Raw genomic sequence first — 12722 nt, 5'->3', positions numbered from 1 at the left:
TATCTAATGCTATATATATAGAGAGAGAGTTGTGGTGTGACCATGAGTGTTGTATGGTGGAAAATACTTAAGAGTTCCATTTTAACCGCAGAGGAAAATGGAATGCTATACAAACCGAAGTCTCTTTTGTTGTATATGTTCCGATTTACCCCGCAGAGATGGCCGCATTCTCTCACATATCTAAGAAAAAGAGAGGAAGACATGAATATTTGAATAGTGGATTGGATTCGCGAGAGGCGAAGCGTAGTAATAGCGGAATGTTGAGGCGAGACTGTAATCTCATGGCGGGTACCAACAAAAGTAATTTAGATTACGCATACTACGATGAATGACGTTGAGGGCGAGATGAAGCTCAACATGCTTGCACATTATTTGGAAGATGAAATTGGGTTGAAGGCGCGAACAGATAATAGTTTTCAGCCCATCGACCAAATGAGCAGTACTGAAGAGATGGGTTCAAATAAGCAAGGCAAATTAACCCCATATGGGGAATCTGGAAGGACCGCGGTGATGTTTGATACATAAAACTTCCTGTACTATGACGATGCTTGCTGCGATCTTGGTTTCTTCCTAGACCATTTTATCTCTCGATGAACATGGAATCCCCAAGAACCATCTCTATGGAGATTCAACTCCCGACATTATGTATCTGGATGCCGTGGAATGTTATGTTAAGACTACGGAGGATTTCTATTGGTCTATTTGGGAGGATGATATTTGGCATTGAGTGGAGGATGATATTTGGCATTGAGTGGACATCGAGTTATTCAAACTTTCCTTTTAATCACCATTATGGGAAGTATATGGAAGCAATGGAGCCAAGTTTCATGAAGTTTGGAGCCCCATTCGAAATTATTGTAATGCACCTATGAAAAAGAAACTTTGAATCGTGTATAAGTTAAAGACATACTGAAAGCTGAAGGCCGTCGTGGAATAGTCATTTTCCTTTAGCTAAATATCTAGTTTTTGTCAACATGCTAAACATATAATATTTAACTGCGGTCTGAAATAATTTCATTCTAATTTGTAATCGAACGGATTACTGAACCGTGTCAACATCACTTCGTTCTATTTCTTTGAAATTACACACTTTCATGAGCGTTTATTTACAGCGTTGGAATACAATTACAGTAGCCAATTAAAGAGTGGTATTGGTATATCATAGAGATTACTAGGAGTGGTACACAACAGGAATCTATTTTATCGGCCCTTTACTTGAATATGCATTGAATCAATTTTCCAATTACTAATAGTCATAAGTGTACCATATGGCTTCTGGAGTAGCATCAGAGGAATATCGAACTGCCCTGATAGGCGCCCCCAAGTTTGCTCCTAACATTATTTGATGCCATTATATTCTTCCTCGCTGCCGGGGAATGGAAGTATGGGATTTATTAACTTAACACCCTTGCATTTGGTAATCTGACCATTTGCAATTGTTGAGGAACTTGGCCAATCGTGGTCTGCCGATTATTGGGTTATTAAGAATTTATTTGCAGATTATCAGAGGGGACACTCAACACAAAATATTGAAGATTTCATTCTAAGAATTGAAATTTATACACAAAATATGGTTCGCAAGTTATCAGGTTATTAAGTATTTATTTGCAGTTTGTCATAGGTGAACACTCAACACAAAATATTGAACATTGCATTCTAAGAATTGAAATTGATACACAAAATGAGTTGAAGATTCAACAATGTATTTGTTGATTATCAACCACCACTATATTAATTGATATTTTATTTATGAAAATAAAGGGAATTAGGAGAAAACGGAGGTAAAAGGTCACAGGTTGCATGTGAGGAGGAAATTGAAGGAAAATAGAGTAAAAATGAAGAAATTAGAGGCATCAATAATAAAGAGACATTAGAGCATCAGTTGGTAGCCTTTTGTCAATTTAGTTTTGGAATTAGTCTCAGAGAGGAGAAGAGAACCAAGAGGAGAAGAAAAGCAAGCAAGCGAAGAAAAACAAGGATCAAGCAAGGGAAAGTTGGATCAAGTAGCTTCAACAGGGATACTTGCAGGTAACAGGTTGCATGTATGATTTCTTAACAGGCTTTTACATGCATGGTATTTGCATGTTGGTATTTAGTTCTTTTGTTGTCATTGGCATCGATTTTTTTGGGTTTCGACAATGGATTTTAGCATTACCTTGCCATTTCTGGATAGCCATATTGTGATGGGACTTTTCTCGATTTGAGCTTTGGATTGCCAAAATATTTTAGATCCGGGTGAGGTTGGCTCAAGAAAATTCTCAAAGGCCTAGGAATCCCTTGACTGGTAATGGCAGGATACACGGTAAAGCTTGAGGGTAGAAACAGGAAAATTCTTCAAGGTATTGGAGAAGAAATTCTGAGGCATCCAAGATTGGTTTGGTTTTGTGATCTTGGCACTAGTTTAGGTGAGATTATGGTATGGTGAGGGTGGAGATGGTTTAACCTCTCAATTATCTTGGTTTTTTATGGATTGTTTTATCCAATGAGATCCCACCTTCATGCTTAGAATATGTCACGAGGGTGATTGGTTGAAAGAAATATTTGGTTCAGCCAACCTATGGTTGAGTAGTACGTGGAAGTCCCAAACCTGGTTGGATTTTTCCTATGTTTAATTAGAGCTACGTTTCTCTTTATTTTGATGAGTAAATGTACTTGTTATTATGTGGCTCTAATGGTTGTTCTCTCATTGTTATTTATCTAGTTATATGTTGGTTATAGACATGGTTATTTTATAGTTCTTAGTCATGGATCTTTCCATGTTTTTACTTGAAATTGAATGAATAATGAATGCAAGACCTAATTTATGTTATGATAGCTAATGTGAGAATGTAGTGATCCTTCTTGTTAAACCTCAAACAAGTTTTCAGATCTTTATGTTCAGATTTTCATTCGTTACCTGTAGGTTACATGTTTACCAAGTGTTTCACGGAATGTCAGTGTTGTTTGGGGAATGTTAGGTCAAGTATTGGTTTCAATTAAATTGGTTTACAAGCATTATTTCTATGGCATATATCATATTTGTAAGTTTTACTTAGTTATGGGCAAAGGCCTGAGTATTGGCCATGAGAAAATTTGCACATAGTTCAGGGTCACTGGCATAAAATTGAGTAGAAAAGTACATAGTCGCATGGAGGTTGGCTTATCAGTGTGACTAGAGGGCCATAATCACTAACATGCATTAGCAAGGGAGAGATTGGAGCTTTAGGTCAATGACAAACAAATTCATCTCACGTGTTAGACACCTAGAGGGGTTGAGTTGCTCCTGGAGGTCCTGTAGTGCCTCAAGAAAGTCAGTAAGGTCTGAAGTTGTTGACTCCATTTCCTTAAGGTCATTTAGGAGGTTCATTCTTATCATAGTGATCCTTAGCTCATGTTTACCCTGGGTAAACCGTTGAAAGTGGGTAAATGTGGGCAGAGGCGCTACAAAATTGCAACGTCTATATATATTTTATATTTTTAATTACATTTGGGCCATGAGACACATGACATTGTGATTTTTTCAATATTTTATAGGTGTATTTTTTCTCATCTAAGTGGGCATATGGACATCATTTTAGCATAGAAGATTCCAATGATATATGCATTACACAAGACTTTGGAGTGGAAGTCGATTTCGACCAACCTAGTTGTGCTAGCCACCATGATCAAAACCTAATGTAGGGGACGGTAGGTTATGTTGGAAAGATACAAGAGACCATTTGAGTGGAATTTTCTTCATTCCAATGTGTTATTTTAAGGTGCAAGTGGTGAGACACCTTTGATCAGAATAATGTAAAGAAAGATTGAAATAGTGGGATGATATCTATCAACTCTAGAATTATGTCGCATGAACCTAGGGAGCCTTACGCTTTCCTAAATCACTACAACTAGGTGTCTTTTTACCTAGATGTGTTCGATAGGTATCAGTGGCTCGTATTAAAACACAGCCCTATATCAAAACATATTTTTGAGAACAACAATGTTATCATGCCAAGAGAGGAAGATAATCAGGGTGATGACAATGAAGAGTGATATGTGCTTGTGTTATTTCATTATTTATACTATTGTTGTATGTTTTTGTTTTCTTTATTTCACTAATTATAATATTTTTGTATTGATATTGTTGGCATTTTATATAATTGGTAAGATTCACAAACATTTTTACGCGTTTTTTTTGCAATGGAAACATTTTTACACTTAAAACTAAGTATTTCCAATTGTGTAAAATATCTATGATAATAAGGATTCAAAGTCACAATCCTTCTCAAATAGGAAAATGAGAAGAATATAACCAAAATGAGAAAATAGTGAATTTAGAAACAACATTGAAGACTTACTTTCCGGCACAGTAGGGAGGGTGTAGCCCCCCCTGTCTGGGGGTTTCAGGGGGGGCGATAGCCCCCTTGCACGGGGTCAAGGGTAGCGCCTCAGAAATTTTTTTGGACCCTATATTAGGTGGGAAGATGTACCTATGGTTTTGCACATGGTTTTGGGCATGATGGTTTTCTGTCCATGGTATTTTGTAGATTCGGTCAAGGGAACTACGGTTATGTCCTAATCTAATTTTAATGGATTCGGGTTTATGAATGCTTCGGCATGTATATATATGTATTGTAACATTCAAGGAATATAATGAAAAATCAATTTGGTAGTATCGGTTTTGGGATCCATGGGAAAATCTCTCTGTATTTGTTTTGTGTTTCTCGCCATTGTATATTTTCCTTTTTTAAGAATTCCTTTGCAAGTAATTTCTATAAAGGGTTAAAACCTACAACCTTTAATTATTTTATCCTTGTGTTCATTGAAATATTTTATAATTAAGATAGAATGAATATGAAGGAACTATCTAAAAAATAGAAAAATATTTGTTGTAATTTTACAATTATAGTTTCAGCCATACTAACTTTGTAATTTATAAAAATATTTGTTCATATTTTTTAAAGTAAGTCATTGCATGTAATTTCATATATAAAAGTTTGATATAAGTTCACCAATACATAATCTATAATAAATATTATTTCATAAAAATAAACATCATGATGATAATGATTTAACAAACATAAACATCATCTAAGATACACATTCAAATTCACTACCATTATCTACTTACATACAACTCTAGCACATATAAATATCAAGCTAGCACATAAATATAATAATATAATAATATAAATATAATATCGTGATCACATTTAACAAAACACAAACATTGTAATCTAACATCATCACCACACACATCCTCAAATCAATATATGTCTCATGTCAGGGAATTGTTATCACATACATATATATCTACAAGCACATTAAATGAACATATCTAACATGACCTAACAATATACACATCAATGCCAACATATAATTTAAGTACAAAAACATAAAGAAAAAAATGCACCATATATATATATATATATATATATATATATATATATATATATATATATATATATACAAACAAGTTAAATAACTACATCAAGTCAAATAATTGCAATCAAATATCTGATACAACAGACATAGTAGTGTCATCCTGGTCTACAACATAAGATGATGGATGGTGAACTACTGCTTCAACGTCTGTCGAACTCTAAGGTGGAGGAGGAGGTGGAAACTTGCAACAATAGATGATGGATGGTCAAAAACTACCTCAACGTTTGTCAAACTCTAAGGTGGAGGAGGAGGTGGTTGGTATGCTCTATCAAGAGAAATATAAGGCACATCCGATAGCTCTGGCATCTGATCATCAATTGACTAAGGAGGACATAAACTACCAGAAGGATCACAAGCACCCTGATGACCATGATCCAATGGGGTAGTACTACTAGAAGCATCATGCTCACCACCCTCATGATCATGATCTAATGTATGTGTCATTGGATGCCCTGCATCCCTCATCGTTGCCAATATCCTACTAGCTCTGACAATATGATGCATAAGAGACATCATCTCGAATGAAAATTCCTTGTAGAGATCCATGAACATAGGATCTTCACTGATGACTCAAGCCCTCACAGGGAAGACTCCCTCCTCAACCAAAATTGTAGACAATCTGTCACAGTAATCCATCTGAAATCTCAAACCATCCCTACGGGCTCAGATGCCCATGCCCCCCTGAACATATGCCTCACCTTCTTTGGCCTCGCCCATCTCCACATCTCCTCCGGCCGTTCTGGGAGGAGGCATGTCTCCATGGAATACGTTGATATCTACAAAATATATAGTACACAACAATAATTAGACAATTTCATTAAACAACTTTAAAAAAGTGCTAGAATAAATTGTGTTCTAACTAAAATAATAAAATGAAACTAGATTAATTTAAATAAAACACTAATACTACCTCTATCATTTGGAGGATCAGCTAGTGTGAAGAGTATGTTGGGACATTGTCTTCAATCAATCCCCGCATAATGAAACGACAATAAGACAAATGCATGGTCAAACTCACCAGCTAGTGGTGCTAGTGCCTGGGCAAAAATCTAGGTTGGATACTCCAACAAGCCCCTCTTGTGAATTGTCTTGCCTCACATGTGCATCCAGACCTCATTCATTAGCCTAGGAAAGAGACTGTCAAATGTAGGCCTTGTCTCCCGAAGCCTCTCAAAAAATAAAAAATAAAGCTCTAAAGAGAAAGGGAAGCCCACCCTCCCATGAATCATCACACAACATCTATCTAAATCCATATAAAACTGCCTCAAAAAAATGGTAGACCGTCTGATACATCATGGCACTTGAATCAAAGAATCTACATAATACAAAAGAAGGAAATTAATGTGCTTCTCTTCACTACTAAAGTGTGAAATGGTGGTGAATAATAACGAGAGGCACCTAACATCCTGTGAAACAAAAGAGGAAATCTGTAGTTGTCCACCACACACCTCAATATCTATGGGACAAACTACATGAGGCCCAACATATATTTGAGAGTAGGCAAGTTGACTCTCCATTTCAACCCCATGGGGGACATCAGGGAACTGGGGAAAATCCTCCCCTCTCCTAGATAGGCTAGTGATAAAATATATATCCTCCTCAAAGGGTCTATACCACACCTCAGGATCGACATGGAAATCCTGCTCCTAGACACTCCATTGATGGATCTGATGCACCAACAAGATAGAGTGTGCCTTCAGGGATGTAACCTCCTCATAGTACTGTAGGAGTCCTACATTCCTGAATAGCGCTCAACTCATTGCACTAATAGGGCAAGGGTATAGATATCTCTCCTTCTCTCTGGCCTCCCATTGTCGGACCATATTGTATTGGTATGCCATATTCTCTTGCTCAAGTTGATGCTTCCTCTGTTGACGTCTCTCTTACATGATTGGCATATAAAATACATCAGCCTCGTACATAAAATACAATTTTTTTTTATTAAATGAAAAATGTATTTATAAATATGAAAACATAACTTTTAATTTAAAAAAAAAATTCCCCAGTGTGCCCAAAAAACAGTAAAGCACTGGCTCAAGTGCACTTTCAAACACATCCACATTGAAATCAGTGCACACATACATTTGATGCACCATGGTTAGTTCACATGTTTAAATTTTCATTGAGATGTGTCTCATTTATGCATTGGTGCACACATATAACATTTTCGCACTTGTATGTAACATTCAGCTTATCAAATGTACTAAGATATATTTTTCAATATTGCTTTTACAGTGCGCTTGGTAAATGTAAAAGCACCAGGCGTAACCTAAAAATGTAGGCATCGATGTACAATTTATAGCTTTTCTCGGTGCATTTTATTTATGAAACACATCGAAATAATAACGTTGTGTTAGGTTCATGCACATAAATGTGGTGCACAGTATAAACTATTATTAGTGCGAGCCGAATATAATGAGCGCACCATGATGATTTCTTTTTCTTTTCAAGAAAAATGGATATTTTGAGCTAATTTGCAATTCTAATTTGCTAAAAAAAATAAATTAGAGAGAAATATAGACATTACCTAGACATTTTCTCGTTGGGGAGGCATTGTTGACACGTAATCGAGAAAAAAAAATCACCACCATTTTAGAAACTTGGAAAGCCACACACTGAGCATGGTACAAAAAGATGGTGAGCAAGATAAGCACCAATGTCAGGGTGCTTGCATGAAGAAAGAGTGGCACTGGTGCTTCAGATCTCTCCAGCACTATAGATGGTAAAAATCAAATTTATGGCCAGGAGTTTTTTTATTTATTTAACCCTCCTTCGATGTGTTATTATAACCGCATGGGTACTTCAGATATCCAAGAGCACTACTTTTTTTAAATTAAAAAACATATAGTTATTCCTTTGTTAAGATGCGTCGATGGGGCATTCTAATACATGTACCATATCGGTGCTTTGTTGGACTATAGCACTGCATTTAAAAAAAAAAAAAACCTAGTGATGCTCTTTAGAAGATGCACTAGTGCATTTTAATACATTAACAACACCAGTGCTTTGTTTGAATATAACACCACATTTTTTTGAAAATTAGAAGCTATAACAGTGCTCCTTCTAGGTATGCATCGGGGTGTTTTACTTCAAGAAGGGCACTAGTACTTCAGATGTATATAGCATCGAAATTTTTTAAAAGTTAACCTTTTTTTGGTGTTATCGATTAGTCAAGCATCGATGTGTTTTGCTATTTAGAGCACCGTATTTTTTTATTATATAAAAATAAATCTTCCACAGTGCACCATGTTCTATTCGTCACCGGTGCTTATATGGATAGTAATGCACTAGTGTGCTTGTATATTGTAGATGCACCATAAAAAAGTCTTCTACGAAAACATTTTCCCGCCCACCTTTGCTACAAACAATTTTTTGGGCTATTTTTATAGGGGCTTTCGCAAAAACCTTCACTACAGGGTCTTTTCCTTGTAGTGTAGGCTAAAAATTAACAACATCAAGGAATCAAGCCATCAACTTGGTAAAGTTCCAATGGAGTTGTTGTGTTCTTAAAGACACCATGTGAGAGCACGAGGAGACCGTGGGAGAGTGATACCCATAAATTTTTATAAATTTTGAAGAAACCTGAATGTACATCTGTATATAAGTGTACAAAGACTCCATTTTTTGTATCTAGATTTCTTGGAGCCATAACTTTGAGTCTTCATGTTTAACCTGAGTTGGACCCTTGGAAGGGAAGTAGGATGGCATGAGGGACTCTGGTGAAGAGAAGTGGGTAGACTTATTTTGATTATGCAAGTTGAGGGGAATGAGAGTTGCTACTTGGAACTAATATAGGTTTTGTTAAACTCCAAAATTATTGAGTATTGATGTAAAATTTTGTATCTATGTACATGTACACTGATATCATAATTTCCACCATGAATGGTGCAAAATGTAGGAGGGGGAGAATGTAAGGCCCCAATTTGTAATCTTGAGACTAACAATGTATGTTTCTAAAATGATGTATGGCCATGGGCTAAGAAATGTAATATGTAGACTATATATATCAAATGTAATAAAAATAAAGTACATCATTGACCATAATGGATAAGGATAGAGTCATGTGGCATTTTTCCACAAGAAAGGGGGTTTAAAAGGGGTCCGTTTGAAAGTTATATATGTCTAATAAACCCAATCCTCCTTTCTAAATAATTTTTAGTAATGATCCTTCTAATTTTGTTTTTCGTTATTTGAAAAACCTACCCATTGAATGTGTAAGAGTTTTGGTTGGAAGGAAAACTCACATAGTTACTGAAATCATGGGATAAGTGCAATACTTTTGTCTCAAACATGCATGGGAGAAAATGATATTCAAATATGGAGATAGTTTAATGTTTACAACTAGGAGAAAGGAATAAAATAGATTCTTATGTGCTTGGAAGAGAAGTTATTCATAGTTGGGTTGAAGATAACTTTGCTTGTGGGGTTGGGGTTGGGGTTGAACAATACATATTATGTTTGTGAGTGATTTTATATTGAGGACATTACCCATGAGTAAGGGAAATTGTTTCTTATCAACTAGACTTTGTGGACCGACACAAAAAGATATTTCCTGGCCAGTTTATGCTAGAGATCTCTAGGGAAGTGGAATAGCCTGACGGACACATAAGGGGATCCCATTACTTGGATTACACAGGCTGAGGGGAAAGAAAGAGTTTGTGGATGGGACTTCCTATAGGAATTATATTGATGTAAGATTTTAGTAGTTATTGAGCTATGAGTTGACAATAACGTGTTATAGGAGGCATCCTTTATTGTGGATTCATAATGTTGGCTTGGGGACGAACTATTATGACCTGCTACTAAGAGAACTATAGAAACATAGTTTATGGTTGGGTAGAATATCTAGTGTGTGCATCCAATAGTGTGATTTATTATACGATAATTGTTCTTATTCACTATGTGGCTGGCCACCAAAAAGTTGGATTTTAGTTGTTGCCCATATCGAATGTGCTTTAATACTTCACAAAAATCCACCAAACCCTAAAGCAAACAATCACATGCATTATTTACTGCAATAAACGACTAATACATTTGATACTTAACACTCATACAAAGCACCGAAAACAATGGAAAAGGGTCCTCCATTTCAAAGACTACATACCTCTTCCACAAATATGTAGGAAAAACATTTTCTCTTCATCATAGGGAGTGTCATAACTGTTGGAAGACTATCCAAATCAAAAAGCAATTAGTTGTGGATAAGATTCCTAGCACAATCCACCCTAATACACTTTTCCAATTTATTTATATTTGTTACTCTTTATTGTTTTTAGATATATATTTTGAGAGATATTTGCATCCTTTTATTCACATTTACATTCATATTTATATTAAGATATTCCATTAAATAAATTGATTTTTTTATAATATAACGATTTTTAACATATTTTTAATTACAATATAATTTATATCACAAAGATAATAATTAATTTTCCCAATTATGTAAATTAACTTTGTTTTATAGTTATTTTTAAATATAAGATTCAATATTTCTATTGTTTTGTTTCTATTTTTATTTTATTTCTAAATTTATTTCCAACTTGAAAAAAAATCAAACTTTCCATGGATAATCATATTCTGTTAATAATTTGTTTTTAATTTTATGCCCATAGACATTTCTTTGCTCGCTTGGGGTGGGAAGACATTGTTCACCCCAACCAATGGGAAAGCTTGGATTTCACCCTTCCAACCAATAAATTTTTTCCATATGTATGTCCCTCCAACCAATGTAATTTTATCATATGTCCAAATTGTTTTCTACTACCTACCTATTTCTGTAGCTCTCTACCCTTCACCATACCTATGCCCTCCCTTCCACTTTTCATTTTCATGCCCTCCTCTTTGGCATGTTGTACCCTTCTCCTTCATGTTGGTCAATCGAGCCCCCTCAAAAATACCTCCATAATTGAATTGCACTGAGCCCCATTTTCCATCTCCCTCACATGTCATCATTGACGTTAAAGAGCATTGTTATTCACATGCCATCTCAAAGGAGATTTCTCAAAGTTACAGTTTTGGACTTGATATTTTCTTAGATAATATTGGGTGCATCCCAACACATAACAAATGATAAATGATCGTTGTTGTTGTTGGGGTATTGCTTGTTGGTTGTGGTCCCTAAGCACATAAACATAGTAAGTGCGAGAAAAAAGAGTTCTGAAGAGAAATGGGGGAAATACGGGGGCTTTTTCAGTCATATTGATGATTAAGCCAAATTTTATAGCCCATTCTACGTTTTCTTGGAGAGGTCTTCAATTTTTGCAGTTAAAGATGAGTAGAAAAATGTTCCATCATATGAGGAGTCAGAGGAACCCATCTGATGCAGACCAACTATGGATGGATGTGAAGACAACCCAAATTATTCTGATGTTGAAGATCAGTCATGGCATTCACAGTATACTTCAAATGGAGGAACTTATGATGATGAAATATGATTATTCTAATGCTTTTCATATTGATATTGTAGGAATTTCAGATCTCACAAGGTGTTCTCTTTCTGATTGTTCGAATGTAGATCATGAGAAGGGTCCTGACCTAGAGGTGAAGGCACCATAAGGGAATGCACCTTCTGATCAAGGGAGGAAATTAGACAGTATTGGGAGTCGGTCTGAGAAGGAGTGTAGACTATGACATATTACTCTGGAGACCAAGAAAGAGGCAGGGGCATCTATTGTGTTGGGTTATTCCTGCAAGAATAATTTGGCTGCTTCTCACAAGTAGTGTATAGAGGCCTGGTTCAAAATTAGGGGTAACATGTTAGTTTTTTTCCCAATGACCATCTTTTTTAAATATCTATATAGTGATTTATTATAGGCTATAACATCATAGAATCAAATACACGACTTCATTTTATGTGTGCCTATTCCCCTTATCATAGGTTTTATCTTATATTCATATCTATATTACATAAACATGACCAGGTGACCTATTTTTCATTTTGTTCGTGTCTTGACACTAACTTAGTGCATTGTTGATCAGTTTTGCATTTGTAAAATACACCAAGGAAGTTGGGGTTTATGTTTCTTATCTCCTGAAACCCTCTAGTTCAAACTCTCACTCTATTCCTGCTTCTATTCCCTTTTCCCACTTCTGGTAACTTAGACACATATCACTCTTTGGTTGAGGGACTCTTCTCATTAGTTGTTTGTGAAACATAGGTAGAAATTTTGGAATGTTTTCTAGGTCATGTTCTTCACATTTTTGACAAATTTGTCACCTCGACAATATGAATGGTTTTAGTATAAATTATCAGGTTTATTTTCTAGATCCTTGCTTCTTTTGAACAATTTTATTAATGTATTGTAAGAGCACATAAA

General features: G+C 35.6%; 1 pseudogene; it reads left to right on the top strand.

Moving 5' to 3' along the window:
• Window positions 1-324: 324 nt before the first annotated feature.
• LOC149171038 (uncharacterized) overlaps window positions 325-12722 on the top strand; it is a 49491-nt pseudogene continuing 37093 nt past the window's right edge.

The sequence above is a fragment of the Pinus tabuliformis genome, chromosome 4_2 (assembly GCF_031772625.1).
Source record: "Pinus tabuliformis cultivar Carrire ecotype Pingquan chromosome 4_2, CPIR1, whole genome shotgun sequence".
NCBI classification, from domain to species: Eukaryota; Viridiplantae; Streptophyta; class Pinopsida; order Pinales; family Pinaceae; genus Pinus; species Pinus tabuliformis.
The sequence above is the reverse complement of the archived record's forward strand: the minus strand, read 5'-3'. Positions and strand labels throughout refer to the sequence as shown.